A 14,350-nucleotide genomic window follows, 5' to 3' on the forward strand; every position below is an offset into this window, starting at 1 on the left:
GTGCTCGAGGAGGAACAAGAGATCAATGGGCTGGGTTCATAGAGGAGATGATCGACTTGCGGAGGTGCCGAAAGAGCCAAGGAGCAGGAGCGGAGGGCAGAGTGTATGACAGACAGAGACGGGGGACGGTGGAGAGGGGAAAGGGGGCAGGCAGACAGACAGACAGGAAGACAGAAAGATGGGAAAGAAGGGGAGAAAGGGAGGATGAGTAAGCGAAGGGACGGGAAGAGAGAAGAGAGAGAGAAAGAAAGAAAGGGAAAGAAAGAAAGAAAGAAAAGGAGAGAGAGAAGGAAGGAGGGAGGGAGAGAAGATAGAAGAAGAGGGGGAGAAAGGGAGAGAGAGAGAAAGAAAGAGGGAGGGAGGGAGGGAGGGAGAGGGAGGAGCGCGCCCGCTCTCTCTCTCCCCCTCTCTCTCCCAGGCTTTGCTGTGCAGATGCTGTCGCCGCCGCCACTGCCGCCGCCGCCGCCGCCGCAGCTCTCGGGGCTGCGATCCACTCTGCCTGACTGCGGGAGGTGGCCGAGGAGCAGGAGGGGAGGGGCTCGCCGAGGCCGTGGGGAGGGGAGAGTTTTCCATCAGCCAAAGGAGGATTGGCTGCGTCCGAAGCCAGTCCGGATGCAAAATGCAGACCCTAGTTTGGGCCAGGAGGGGTGGGATGGGACGCAGAGAAGAAGGGTGTGGAGGTGGGGGGAGGAGGAAGGGGAAGAGTGGAGCTGGGGGTCTGAAGACTTTTACGGGGCGGTGGGTCATAGGCTGTGGGAGTCACATCTTGGGATGGTGCAATCACTGTCCCTTCCACCATGCTTTCTCCCCCCCCCCTCTTTCCCCCTCCCCCCCTCGAAACTTCTTCCAAACAGCCTCTTCCTGGCTCTCCCCTTCCTCAGTCCCTACCTATATACTGGGACACAAAGAGATGAGGAAATCAAATCAGCCTCAGTAACTTAGTGTTTTCACTAATACCACCCCACCCTCCCACCTCTATGGCTGTCCCCTCCTCCCTTCCCGTTTTTTCCCCCCTTTCATTTCTTGGCAGGAAGGTTAGGCCATTGGCAAAGTCTTCTGAGAGCTAGATGATCACAAATGCCAATTATGTGTTCTTGGGAAGAGTTAAGTCTTCTCATCTGCCCTGGATCTCAGGAGAGACTACTTCATCTATCTAACGTTCCCTGGCAACTGCTGCAGACACAGATTCCATCCATCCCCAATCTGCCAGATCCAGTGATGGTGGTTAGTGGTCCAAGCAGCACTTGGAAAGCCTCCCAGCCCACCTAAAGTTTTCCATAGTAGAGTCATATTTAGCAATTTGGCTGTAAGGGTGCCTGGGTGTGTGAGACAGACACTCGACAAGGCAAAGGATGGTTTTGCTAGATGGTTAGGCCCTAAGTGGAAAATATGACATTTCCTATACAGGGAGCCATTTATAATGTAATCTCTTCTGGCATCTAACCTCAAGTAAGCATGGTATAGAAGAGGCTTTATTATAATGATTTCTGAGGAAGTTATCCTTCTGCCTGGCCTAACACCCCTTCTCTTCCCCCCCATAAACCAGGTCTTTGATTCTTTCATCTCTAGGTTCCTCTGTGACTGTGAAGTGGCACATAATTAATAAAAGATTTTATCTCGATATAATTTCCCAAGCAGATCCTATGTCTGATTGCTGGACCTCTGGATCCTTGACCTTTCGGTTCATCTCTGAGATAATTGCAACACCTTCCAAACAAGGAACAAGAAGAATGTTGTTTGTTTTTTAAAGTGAGCCCCCTACCCCCTTGGATAATCAAGATTTTAACCAATTAAAGGGGTTTTTTTTATATTCATTAGTATTAAACATATTATCCAGAGTGCTGGAAAGAAGAAGAAAATTATTCTTATTCATGAGAAATCTTTTGGGAATGGAATTGAGCGAACTGTTTTGTGTGATCACAAACTCCACTTGAGTTGATAGGTTTATTCCCAAGATTGTGTCCCTGGATAGTTGTTAAAGATACTCATGCTGATTTAAGATTGTGCACTGCCTTTGTTTGGGGTTACTAGCTCTATTCACTAGTGTTGTTATTAGTTCTACCAAAGCTGATACCTTAAAGTGATTTGGGGGTCAATGCATGGCAGCCATTGAGTGAGCATAATTCAGAACTTGTATCATGCAGGGGACAATTTCATGATTCATTTGTATCCTCAGAAACATACCTTCTGGTAAGGTGTAAGACAGTTGTGTTGTGAGTGGCACATACAAAGGAACTGAAAATCAATTTCACAATTTATTAAATTAACATTAGCATTACTATTATGTGAGGTGGTAAGTGTCATATTACTTTATTAATAGAAGATGCAATAAATGGGAAAGTCCCTGCCCCACAAAGAACCAACAAATTAAGGTAATAAGCACCCTCAAAAACAGGACTATTTTTATTTTCTTGAATAAATGAGGTAGAAGACATTTTTCTTTCTTCATTTTCAAGTCATTTTCACTAAATTGGCATGCCTCAGACAGGAGACTTAAAGATTTTGCAAAACTGGTTGATTTATGGTAACACTCAATAGACATATGTCCCCTAGAATTAAAATATAAATGTATGTGGTGCCTAGAGCTCTTGGTGTTATTCAGTCAATTCATTTGTGTCTGACTCTTTGAGACCCCATTTGAAATTTTCCTGACAAAGTTGAAGGAGCAATTTGCCATTTTCCTCTCTAGCTCATTTTGCAGATGAGTAACTGAGGCAAAGAAGGTAGTGACATGCCCAGGGTCAGACAGGTAGGAAATGTCTGATGTCAGATTTGAACTCAGAAAGAGGAGTCTTCCTAATTTCAGTCCAGACACTCTATCTACTATATGACCTAGCTACATGCCTTTGGCCCTGGAAATGGTTTAATATGAAAAGCCAAGAAAAAGACAACACATCTTCATATGATATTCTACTTAGAAACCAAAATATGTTAAAGTTGAGAATTGTAAAGTCAAGAATCTCTTGACAATATTCTTTTTTTTCTTCTTTTTTTTTGGGGGGGGGCAATGAGGATTATGTGACTTTCCCAGGGTCACACAGCTGGTAAGTGTCAAGTGTCTGAGGCCAAATTTGAACTCAGGTCTTCCTGAATCTAGGGCCCGTGCTTTATCCAATGTGCCACCTAGTTGCCCGGGGAATTTTCTAGAGAACATTATGTACAATAGTATAAGTAGTCAAATAAGTTCAACTTGTCTCTTTTAATGCCTTATGGAGAAACTATGGTTGAGTTAAATGGAATAAAACTATTAAAATTTGTATTTCCTCATCTTCTTAACTTAATGAGAACATTAATACCATTTAACATTAAATTTCTCATCCTTTTATTTTTAATAACTAGAAAGGTATAGAATAAATAAAATGAAAGCAAAACCTATAAGCAACTCTCTCCATCTAGATAGAAATGGCACCAAACCACAGCAACATCACTATCAAATAATGATTATGAAAACCACAATTGAAAAAGTATCAGGAAATGATATTATGAAACCACAGCAACCGAAGTATATGTGATACTGAAAACCACAGTTTGCAACTCATTACCCCACAAATCACAGATTTCTATTTAACTATAAAAAAAATTTTACATCCAAATACAAAATTATTTTTATACATTTAGTGTAAATTGATAATATATACACTAAAAAATGAAACTTTTATTTTACCTTTTGTTTTAAGAAAGTTTCTAACTTCAATGTAATTTTTTCACTTTTGTGTATGATTGGTCTTGCTTAACAACTAAAAAAATAACTTATTTTTCTCAACTTTTAAAGGATATTGCCTTAAAATTAAGCCCAAAAGCAAAAGGTAGTGCCTCTCACTAGAATTCCTAATGTCACAAGGAAGTGAATGTTGATGGATTTCAATTTAAACTTGTTCATGTGGGAACAGCAATGTTTGTTACTCTGAACACAGCAATTAATTTTTAAGCTCTTAAATTATCATTTGAAGAAGAAATCACACTTTCTAAAATAAAATGTTCTCCTAAGGGAAAATGTGTCCTACCATTTTTAGGTGGAAAATAGAAGTTGCTTTGGAAACACATAAAATAATACTATTTGTAACTTAGGAACTGCAGCATTTTGGCAAAATCAGGATCTTATTTGAATAAAGGTAAGCTTTTGGTTGATTATGCTTAGAACCTACCACAATGTCTATGAGTTTTATGATGCTTATCTGCCTTCATTCATACTCTTTTTAAACTGTTATAAAATATTTCTAGAAGGGAGGAAGTTGATATGCAAAGACTTTTTTTTTTAAGATTTCTATTTTATTGGGCAATCTTATACAGAGAAATTTGACTTCAAATGCAAAATTGAGGTGTTGTCACTCTTGGATAGTTATTCTTGAAATGTTTTTTGTGAAAATTGTACATAATATTCATATGTATTTATAATTTCAGTAACTTTAAGGAGCTTTAAAACTATCAGTAAATTAAAATAAATCCATATTTACTAAAAGTAGTCCATCCAGAGAACATACTGGAATTTGGAATATTTTGACAGTCGATAAAGAAATATCTAGAGATTCTGAGTATGGAATCCCCTTGAGGTAAGGAGGTAATGAATATTTACATAAAATAGAGAAAGTTAATCTATTTTGTACTCAAAATTTTAATTGGTTGCATTTTGGAAAGCATATACTTTTGCTTTTTTTTTTTTAAAGTTTTTTTTTTTTTTTTAAGTGAGGCAATTGGGGTCAAGTAACTTGCCCAGGGTCACACAGCTAGTAAGTGTTATGTGTCTGAGGCCGGATTTGAACTCAGGTACTCCTGACTCCAGAGCCAGTGCTCTATCCACTGCGCCACCTAGCTGCCCCTGCTTTTAATATTGTAAAAGGAAAATATCAGTAGTATCAACATTTTCATAAGGAACCCCTATTTGCATTATGAAGAAAGACAAGGTTCTAGAGAACATCATTTGGGAAATGTTGGTAAGATCTCCCCATCCTATGAAATGGTACAACATAGAAAAAAATCCTAGAGTCTTTGGAGAAAATGAAGGAAGTCCTGAGAAGGAAACTTAAGGACCTGGTGATACAGATTTATGTTTTCATTACTCCTTCTGGATATGGATAATGAATGGTTGGCTAAAAAGTTTGTCTTTGGAACGTTAAGAAGAAAGATAATAGGTTTTAGATTAAGATAAATTATATTTAAAAAGGACTGGGAAGTGTCTATTTTCCTGGAGACTTGATGGTGAATAATAAGGAGGGCTTCAAAATGAAAATGGAGTTGGTAGGCAAGGAATGTAGAAAAATAACAAGATAAAAGTGGTAATTTGACCAAATATCATGGAGGCTAACAAATATGACAGTCATACTTGTTACAAGTTAGCAAGGTAGTATAATGGATAGGATTCTGGCCTTGGAATCAGAAGGACTTAAACATTTAGCATCTGTGTGGCAATGTAAAAGTCCCTTGATCACTCTTCCTCAGTTTCACTATTTACTATTTAAAATACATAGTACATATAAATAGGGACTAGCACCTACCTCCGAAGTTTTGTTGGGAGGATAAAATGAGATAATGCATGTAATTTTGCCCTTGGCAAAATTTAAAGCACTATATAAATGTTAATGATAATTATTATACTATATATGAATAATTAATATGTTGGTGGTGATTGTATAAAGAATAGCAATGATGTATCTAGAAATTACAAGAGAAAATTACTGGAAAGAAAAGCATGTATGTTTATATCAATGCACAGAGTGTATGTAAAAACAACAACAATGTGAGTTTGAGATTTTTACTGAAGGAGGGAAATATAACATCATAGAGATCATCAAAGATTGATAGAAGAAGGGAATATGCATTTATTAAGGTGCTACTATCTGACAGATATTGTACTAAGCTTTGAGCAAATATTCCATTTCGTCCTCATAACAACCCTGGGAGGCAGGTGCTATTTTGAACCCTATTTTAAAGTTTAGGAAACTGAAGCAGACAGTGGTTAAATGACTTATCCAGGGGAATTACACAGCTAATAAGAATCTGAGGTCAGATTTGAACTCAGGTGTTTCTGATTCTAGGTCCAGACAAGGCCTTATCTAATGAGCTACCTAGATGCTTGATAGAATTGGCATTATAACCAAAATGTGACAACTGAAAGGGACAACTTGCTTTAAAAGAACAGCTTAGATATATTTCAATATTTCATTTTGTTTCAAGATAACACATACCTCTATGAAAATCTATGAACTTAATGAAGGAAACATAGTGAAGAGTATATGGGTATGAATTATAGGAAGGGAAAATAAAAGTGATATTATGATGGGATTTGAGACTGCCTGACTGGATTTTTTTTTTTAAGTGATGAACTCTGACAATACTCACAAAGCTATTGGAGGCAAGACATTGCGGTTATTGGAATTTCAACTGTCCAAGCATCTGTTAAAAATTTATCTTTCCTTAAGAGGAGATAATCTGATAATGTTTTTCTAGCTTTACAGATAACTCCATATTTCAGATGTAAACAATATAAACAATTGTTATCCTAAAGCTGGCTATAGTAGACAAACTGATAATTTAAGTGGAAATTGAAGGTACTGTTGTGGGCCAGAATATTAGTGGAGAATGAGACATGTAAGTTAACCTCTCACAAAAGAAAAAGAAAGGAAAAAAAACAAACATCTAGGATTATTGTTTAGAAGGAAGCTGTTGTTCAGTCCTGGGCAGTTTGAGTTAACTTTGTCCCCAGGTGGATTGATCTAGGACCCAGCTGTGGGCCCTTTCAGCTAAAAGAATATAAAATCAATTTTTATGTCTTTGACAGGGAGTTCTTGAGACCCCAGGAAACCTCCTTGCCAACTGCTTTTAACCTCTTAGCTGGAAGCTTTTATCTGTTTTTACTTTCATGAACTACTTTTTAACTGCCTTGGGAATTGCTTTTGCCTGGGGTATTGGAATATGTTTTTTAGTTTAAAAAAAAAAAGATTATTTGACTCCTCTGGCTCTGAGGGATCCACGGCACCAGATTTGGAACCACAATTGGGACAGTAAATGTGGAAGACATTGATCACATCATCATAGTGTCTGTGAAAGTTAAGGAAGGAAATACTGAACATAGTTTATTCTATAGACTAGGTTTTTTTTTTTTTGAGTAGCAGTGTAAATTAAAAAAAAAAAAAGTCCAGAATGAGATGAGGTATGTGCAGGCCACAGCAAGAAAAGTAAGAGTTAAGTCAACAATGGTCTTAGATAAACTATCCTGTTTTGTCAAACTTTCCATCTCACCTCCTAGTCAATGTATAAGATATCTGGTGGCATCATCCCCAAAGTCTGGACAGTTCAGGTCTTCCTAGTAGCTTTGGTTTTCTATAAAGATGAAATACAATCCCAATTCCCTTCAAGCTTCAAGCATCAGAAGCAAGGAAACTAACTAGCAGTTAATAAGTGTCTGGTCCCCATCTTTGATTTTATAAATGAGGGATGATTTCCAAATAGCCTAACACAAATAACTGACTATTAGAGTGTGGCTTTGCTGGGATTTGCAGAGGGGTTCACAGGTCAAGACCTTTACTTAGATTTCCAACTATCTCCAAGACATTTCCATCTGGATGTCTAGCCAGTGCCATAAACTCAATAAATTGCAGTCCTTACAACCCCCTAACTCCAAACATGATTCTATTTCTGACCCTGTTTTTGTCAATATCAGCACCATTCATTCACCCAGTCTCTTATGTCTGGACTTTGAATGTTATCTTTGACTCTTCCTTCTTCCTTATCTTTCATATCTAATAAATTACCAAGTCCTTTTGATTCTACTTCCAATATCTTTTCCATTCTTTGCTACCTCTCTATTCCCACTGTTGAAAGTTCACATCTCCACCGACCTGTAATATTTTAATAGCTTAACGGGTCTTTCTTTTTTCCAACTATTTCTATCTCCAATGTATCTTTCATACAACATCCCATTTTTCCTTATCACTTTGAGATCTTCCTTATGCCTAAATGTATTCATGATACCACTCTGCTCAAAATCTTCAATGGCCCCTTTTATCAAGTAAGTTTCATACTCCAGTGGCTGGCATTTGTCGTTTTCCACATTCTGACATCATCTTACCTTTTCACTTTTATCTAAAATTATTCTTCTCCATAAAATCTGTCCTCCAGGCAAGATTAATTATTCAACATCTCTGAATAAGCCCTGTAATTTCCTTCCTTCATGCTTTTGCTCAAGTCATTCACTACACCTGGAATATCGTTCAAAGTAGATGCCTGACATATTTTCCCCTTTTCTTCCAGATGTTAAATGAGTATACCTTCTGCCTCCAATCACAGCCTTAAAAATTGTCATAAGCCTTAGACATAGCCTTAAAAATTCAGGAGAAACATTCATTTCTTCCTGATTATTTCTTGGAGCCAAAATGAGTTCTCATAATTTACCATTGGATAAACCATAGTCTTACCTTCCCACAAGTCAGTATAACCATCAGTTACTAATTCTGGATATTCCCTTCAGCCCCAGGTAGATTCTGGGAGGGGAGAAGGTACATTTTCCATATTAATGTTCCACAATGACATGATTAATAACGTGTAAATCCACACTCATCATGACTAAACAAATCTTTGCCTCAGCGGCTGGCTCTTTTGTTTTCATCTACATTTCTGGTCACATTTCAGTTATGTACTACACATCAACCATGAAATATATATCACCCTATATATAAAATGTAATGCAATAAATATGACACATAATGAACATTGCTCACACTTTGTGGTAAAGTTTTATTTCCAAACCAGCAGTTGATTCTATAAATACCTAACCACTAAACTAGGTGTTAACATTTCTGAGATCACTTACTTTGTGTGTGGTCTTAAAGTGAATTTCCTGAATATATGTTTTAATTATTAATCACAATATCTCAGAGTTAGAAGGGACCTCAGAGACCAAGTATACAAGCTCACATGTTAACAAGAATCATTTCTACAGCTAGTACTGGACATACACTAACACATACTTGGTCATCTAGCTTTTGTCTAAAGACTTTCGTAAAAGGGGAAACCATCACCTTCAGAGATAATCCATTCCATTTTTTCAATGACTCCTATTATTTTTTTTTCAATCAAGCATGAATTTATCTTTTAGTAACTCCTGTCCACTCCATGATGCTGCCCTCTTGGGCCAAAGAGAACAAGTCTAATCCCTCTTTCCACATGGCAGCTCTTCAAGCACATAAAGGCAGCTATCATATGCCACCTCCTTCTCTCCCTAAATGTCCTTTCTTTTCCAGTTGAACACTCCCCATTCCTTAGGCCAGTCTTATTTAGCATAATTTAGAGCCATTCATGCTTAGCCTATCATCATCATCATCAATAACAATAATAATGGAATACTTTGAGGTTTTCAAATTAATTTACATAAAATATATCTTATTTAATCCCTATTACAACTCTGTGAGGTAGGTACTACTATTATTGTTCTCGTTCTACAAATGAAGAAACAGTCCAAGAACTATTAATGATATGGCCAGGATCTCACAGCTAGTAAGTATCTCAGACAGCATTTGAATTTAAGTTTTCTGGACTCTAAGTCTAATATTCACTTATTTTAAGTAGCTGTCACAGATCATTCAATGTCCTTATTAAGGACTTTCCATAATATGGTGTTTAGAACTGAATAATATACTGAAAATGTCATCTGTCTAGAGCAGATTATAGGGAGGCAATCCCATTCCTAACCCTGTACACTGTTTCTCTCTTAGTGGAATCTAAGATTGCATTAACTTAAAAAAAATACCACATCATATTGTAAACTTATTTGAGGTAGTAGTTTGCTGGAATCCCTGGATCTTATTCAAAAGAACATTGGTCTAACCATGTTGTCTCCATCCACCAGTGGATATGGCTGTCAATTCAGATGGTGATGTTGATCAAAGATAGTTTTCACTATCTTTTCTTTCCTATTTTCTTTGTCTCAGGAGGTTTAAACAGTCACACTCTGTTAAAATAATTATTTCATCTTTTAGCCTAGAGGCAATGTAATGGCACTACAGATGCGAGTGGTTCCTTTTCATGCATAATGGAGTTATATCAAATTTAATAGTATAATCACAGTTATTGAGAATCCTGAATTAGAAGAATTCCTAACACTTAGACTACTTTCTTTCAGATACTCACATCTCTTGTATTATTTTCTTCAAATCCCATAGGGTAATACCAATCTCCTCAATCAGTCCAAACAGACTTCCTATATGATGTCATTTCACTAAATCTAATGGTTTTTGCATACTTTCCTCACTTAATCTAAAGCCTATGGTTGATTGGTTAGTTTTTAGTCCTTGTTCACACCTATGGTTTGATTTTTCAATCATAGTGTGTTTTCACTTTATAAAAGAATTGGCTCTAAAAGGTCGGGATTGAACAATTGAAGTCCACACTTACCCTATGCCCACAGTGTTGATGTTTACTTTCCTCAGCAAACTATTAGAGGATATTTGGCAAAACTGGAATTTCTGAATTCTAGAGAGCTAATGACTTGGTGAAATTCTACATTTCTTTTTTTTAATAAATTCTCCTACTGTAGCAAAATAAGCAAACAACCACACACACACACAAAACAACTTTACCCTCCAGAGCTTCTTTTCTAAAGTAGAAGTGTGGGGGGAAGGGGGTGTTGATTTTCTCAATCACCCCTATCCTACTTGTAGTTAGCTATAAGATACTATGCCTGATAGCTTAATCAGGTGAGAATATTTCTCAATCAATCAATTAATCAAAGACCTTATACTGAATGTGTGAACAATCCTTGTAAGGCATTGGATAAACTGAAGTGATGAGAATTGGGAGTTTCTTCTGATTGGTTGAAGATTATGATAATGCCATGCTCAGGGACAGACAGGAATTGCATAAAAGCCAAGATTAGTTAAGATCCCAAGAGATTTGAGAGTATGAAAACTTAAGATGGAACACTTCCAGGTAAACCTTTGACAATGGATTACTTCAGGGGCGGGAGGATAGAGGATACCTAGCACCTTAGCTTTAGTCTTAGTATCCTATCCCTTGGCCCTCAGCAAGTCCAGAGAAAATTCATGTAAATTTCAAATGGTCTTGAGGATTTTGGATTTTCCATCTTCCCTTCAGTATGGTAGCACTACTTAGTATCTATTGTTCCCAGAAAAGCACTGGCTGGTGTCTGCATCAGGAGAAGGCAATGCATTTGATACATTGAGGACAGATTCCATAAAGAGTTCTTTAGAAAAGCTATTTTTAAAAGTAATGAACATTTTTAGGTAACTCCTGTCCACTCCATGATGCTGCCCTCTTGGGCCAAATTTCTCTCCAGAATGTTTGGATCACTTCACAGCTCCACCAACAATGCATTAGTGTTCCAATTTTTCCACAGCTTCTCCAACATTTATTATTGGGTATTGGGTTCCATTTTTTTCCCTCCATTCCTCCCTCTCTTTGCCCCTCCCATAGGTGGCAAGCAATCATATATGTGTTATACATGTACAATTATATAAAACATTAATATATTAGCCATTTTATATAAGAAAACTTAAATAAAAATGAAAGAAAGTGAGAAATAGCATGCTTCAGTCTGTGTTTCACCAATATAAATTCTTTCTTTGGAGGTGGATAGTATGTTTCATCAAGAGTCCTTTGGGATTGTATTGGATGATTGTATTGTTGAGAAAAGTAAAGTCATTCACAATTCTTCATCAAACAATACTGTTGCCTTTATGCACAATGTTCTCTTGGTTCTGCTCACTTCCCTATACATCAGTTTACAAAAGTCTTTCCAGGACTTTCTGAAATCATCCTCTTTGTCATTTCTTATAGCACAATAACATACCATCACCATTATATACTACAGCTCCTTTAGTCATTCCCCAATTGATGGGCATTCCTTTGATTTTCAATTCTTAGACACCATAAAAAGAGCTGCTATAAACATTTTTTTTACAAATAGGTCTTTTTCTTTTTTAAAAATTTTCTTTTATTATTTTCCAGTTACCTATTACATATAAAGATAGTTTTCAACAATTCTTTACACTGGATTTTTAGTTCCAAACTTTTCTTTTCATCCCCTCTCCCTTCCCTCCCTCTTCCCCAAGATGGAAAGCAGTCTGGTATAGGTTGTATATGTAAATTCATATCAAACGTATTTCTACATTAGTCATATTGTGAAAGGAGAATCAAAGCACAAAGGAAAGACCTCAAACAAGAAGGGGAAAAAAACAGTCCAAAAGTAGAAACAGTATGATTCAATCTGCATTCATAATTCACAGTTCTTTTTTCTGGATGTTGAGAATATTTTCTATCGTGAGTCCTTTGAAGCTGTTTTGGATTGTTGCACTGCTGAGAAGAGCCAAGTCTATCCCCATTGTTCATCACACAATGTTGCTGTTACTATGTACACTGTTCTGCTGGTTCTGCTCCTCTCAGTCAGCATTAGTTCATGTAAGTCCTTCCAGGTTTCTCTGAACTCCGCCTGCTCATTGTTTCTTACAGCACAATAATATTCCATTACATTCATATACGACTGTTTGTTTAGCCATTCCTCTCTTGATGGGCATTCCCTCGATTTCCAATTCTTGGCCACCAAAAAGAGAGCTGCTATAAATATTTTTGTACATGTGGGTCCTTTTTCCTTTTCTATGGTCTTTTTGGGATACAGACCTAGCAGGGGTACCACTGGGCCAAAGGGTATGAACAGTCCCATAGCCCTTTGGGCATAGTTACAAATTTCTCTCCAGAATGTTTGGATCACTTCACAGCTCCACCAACAATGCATTAGTGTTCCAATTTTTCCACAGCTTCTCCAACATTTATTATTTTCTTTTTTTGTCACATTAGCCAATCTAAGTGTGAGTTGGTACAAATAAGTCTTTTTCTCAAGAGAAGTGTGAAAAGTTAAACAGGGGAAATAGTTATTCAATAAGTTTAAACTGTTTACATCCTTATAAGGGAAGATAATAGTTTTAACTCTTGTAATCTGTATCTCTATCAGGGTATAGTTACTAAATAACCTTTGATGTGATGATATAAAGAAACTTAAGGGGCAGAATAAAAGTAGAATAGGGGAAGGAAAGGAAAGGGGAAGTAGAATGGGGTTAATTAAATCATATTAAGAGGCACCAAAACACCTAACACAATAGAGAAGGAAGGGGGTGAGCATTGTTTCAACCTCACTCTCATCGGATTTGGTTTAAAGAGGCAGTAACATATACAACCTTTTGGATAAAGAAAATTATCTTACTCTTTAAGGAAGTAACAGAGTAATGGGGAAAGGGTGGTACTGATAGAAGGGAGGGCAGAAGCAGGGGAGGAAAGGGGAAAGAAAAGGAAGTGTGGCTGATCAAAGGGAGGGCAGACTGATGGAGGCAGTGGTTAGAAGCAAAATACTGGTGAGGAGGAAGAGGGTGAAAGAAGAAAAAGGAGTACAAACAAAGGGGAAAAGTTGATCAAGGGAAATACACAGTAATCATAAGTGTGAATATGAATGGGATGAACTCTCCCTTAAAATGGAAGCAGATAGTCAAGTGTATTAATAACCAGATTCCTACAATATGTAATTTACAAGAAACACATTTGAAAGAAAGAGATACACACAGCATAAAGTTAAAAGTTTGGAGCAGAATATATTATGCTTCAACTGAAGTTAAGAAAAAATAAGGTGTAGCAATCCTTATCTCAAACAAAGCAAAAGCAAAAATAGATCTAATTCAAGGAGATAAGAAAGGAAACTATATCTTGCTAAAAGGTAGCATAGTATCAATACTAAAAATTGAAGTAGTATCAATACTAAACATATATGCCTCAAGTGGCATGGCATCCAGATTCAAGAGGAAATAGACAATAAAACTATACTAACTTTCACCTCTCAGAAGTAGATAAATCCAACAAAACAATTAAGAAAGAAATTAAAGAGGTGAATAGAATTTTAGAAAAGTTAGATATGGTAGATATCTGGAGAAAACTGAATGGGGATAGAAAGGAATATACCTTTTTCTCTGTGGTACATGGCACACACACACAAAAAATGACCATTTGTATTAGGGCACTAAAACCTCACAGTCAAACGTAGAAAGGCAGAAATAGTAAATGCACCCTCCTCAAATCATGATGCAATAAAAATTATATGTAATAAAGAGCTGGGGAAAGTTAGATTGAAAATTAATTGGGAACTAAATAATCTCATCCTAAAGAATGAGTGGATCAAACAAGAAATCATAGAAACAATAAAAAACTTCATCCAAGATAATGATAGTAGTGAGACAAAATAACAAAACTTATGGGATGCAGCCAAAGCAGTTCTTAGGGGAAATTTTATATCCCTAAATATTTACATGAATAAAATAGAGAAAGAGGACATCAATGAATTGGGTATGCAACTAAAAAA

The 14,350-nt window shown here is 36.8% G+C and overlaps 1 protein-coding gene across 2 annotated transcripts in view; it reads right to left on the reverse strand.

Annotated features, from left to right (window-relative positions):
* Nucleotides 1-220, reverse strand: part of ZFPM2 (zinc finger protein, FOG family member 2) — a 594,441-nt gene extending 594,221 nt beyond the window's left edge. For both annotated transcript variants that reach the window (XM_043979526.1, XM_043979525.1), the window contains exon 1: nt 1-220. This exon is cut by the window's left edge and continues 198 nt beyond it. The gene's annotated coding sequence lies outside the window, so the exon portion shown is untranslated.
* Nucleotides 221-14,350: the final 14,130 nt, after the last annotated feature.

This window comes from Dromiciops gliroides, chromosome 1, assembly GCF_019393635.1.
Source record: "Dromiciops gliroides isolate mDroGli1 chromosome 1, mDroGli1.pri, whole genome shotgun sequence".
Lineage (NCBI taxonomy): Eukaryota > Metazoa > Chordata > Mammalia > Microbiotheria > Microbiotheriidae > Dromiciops > Dromiciops gliroides.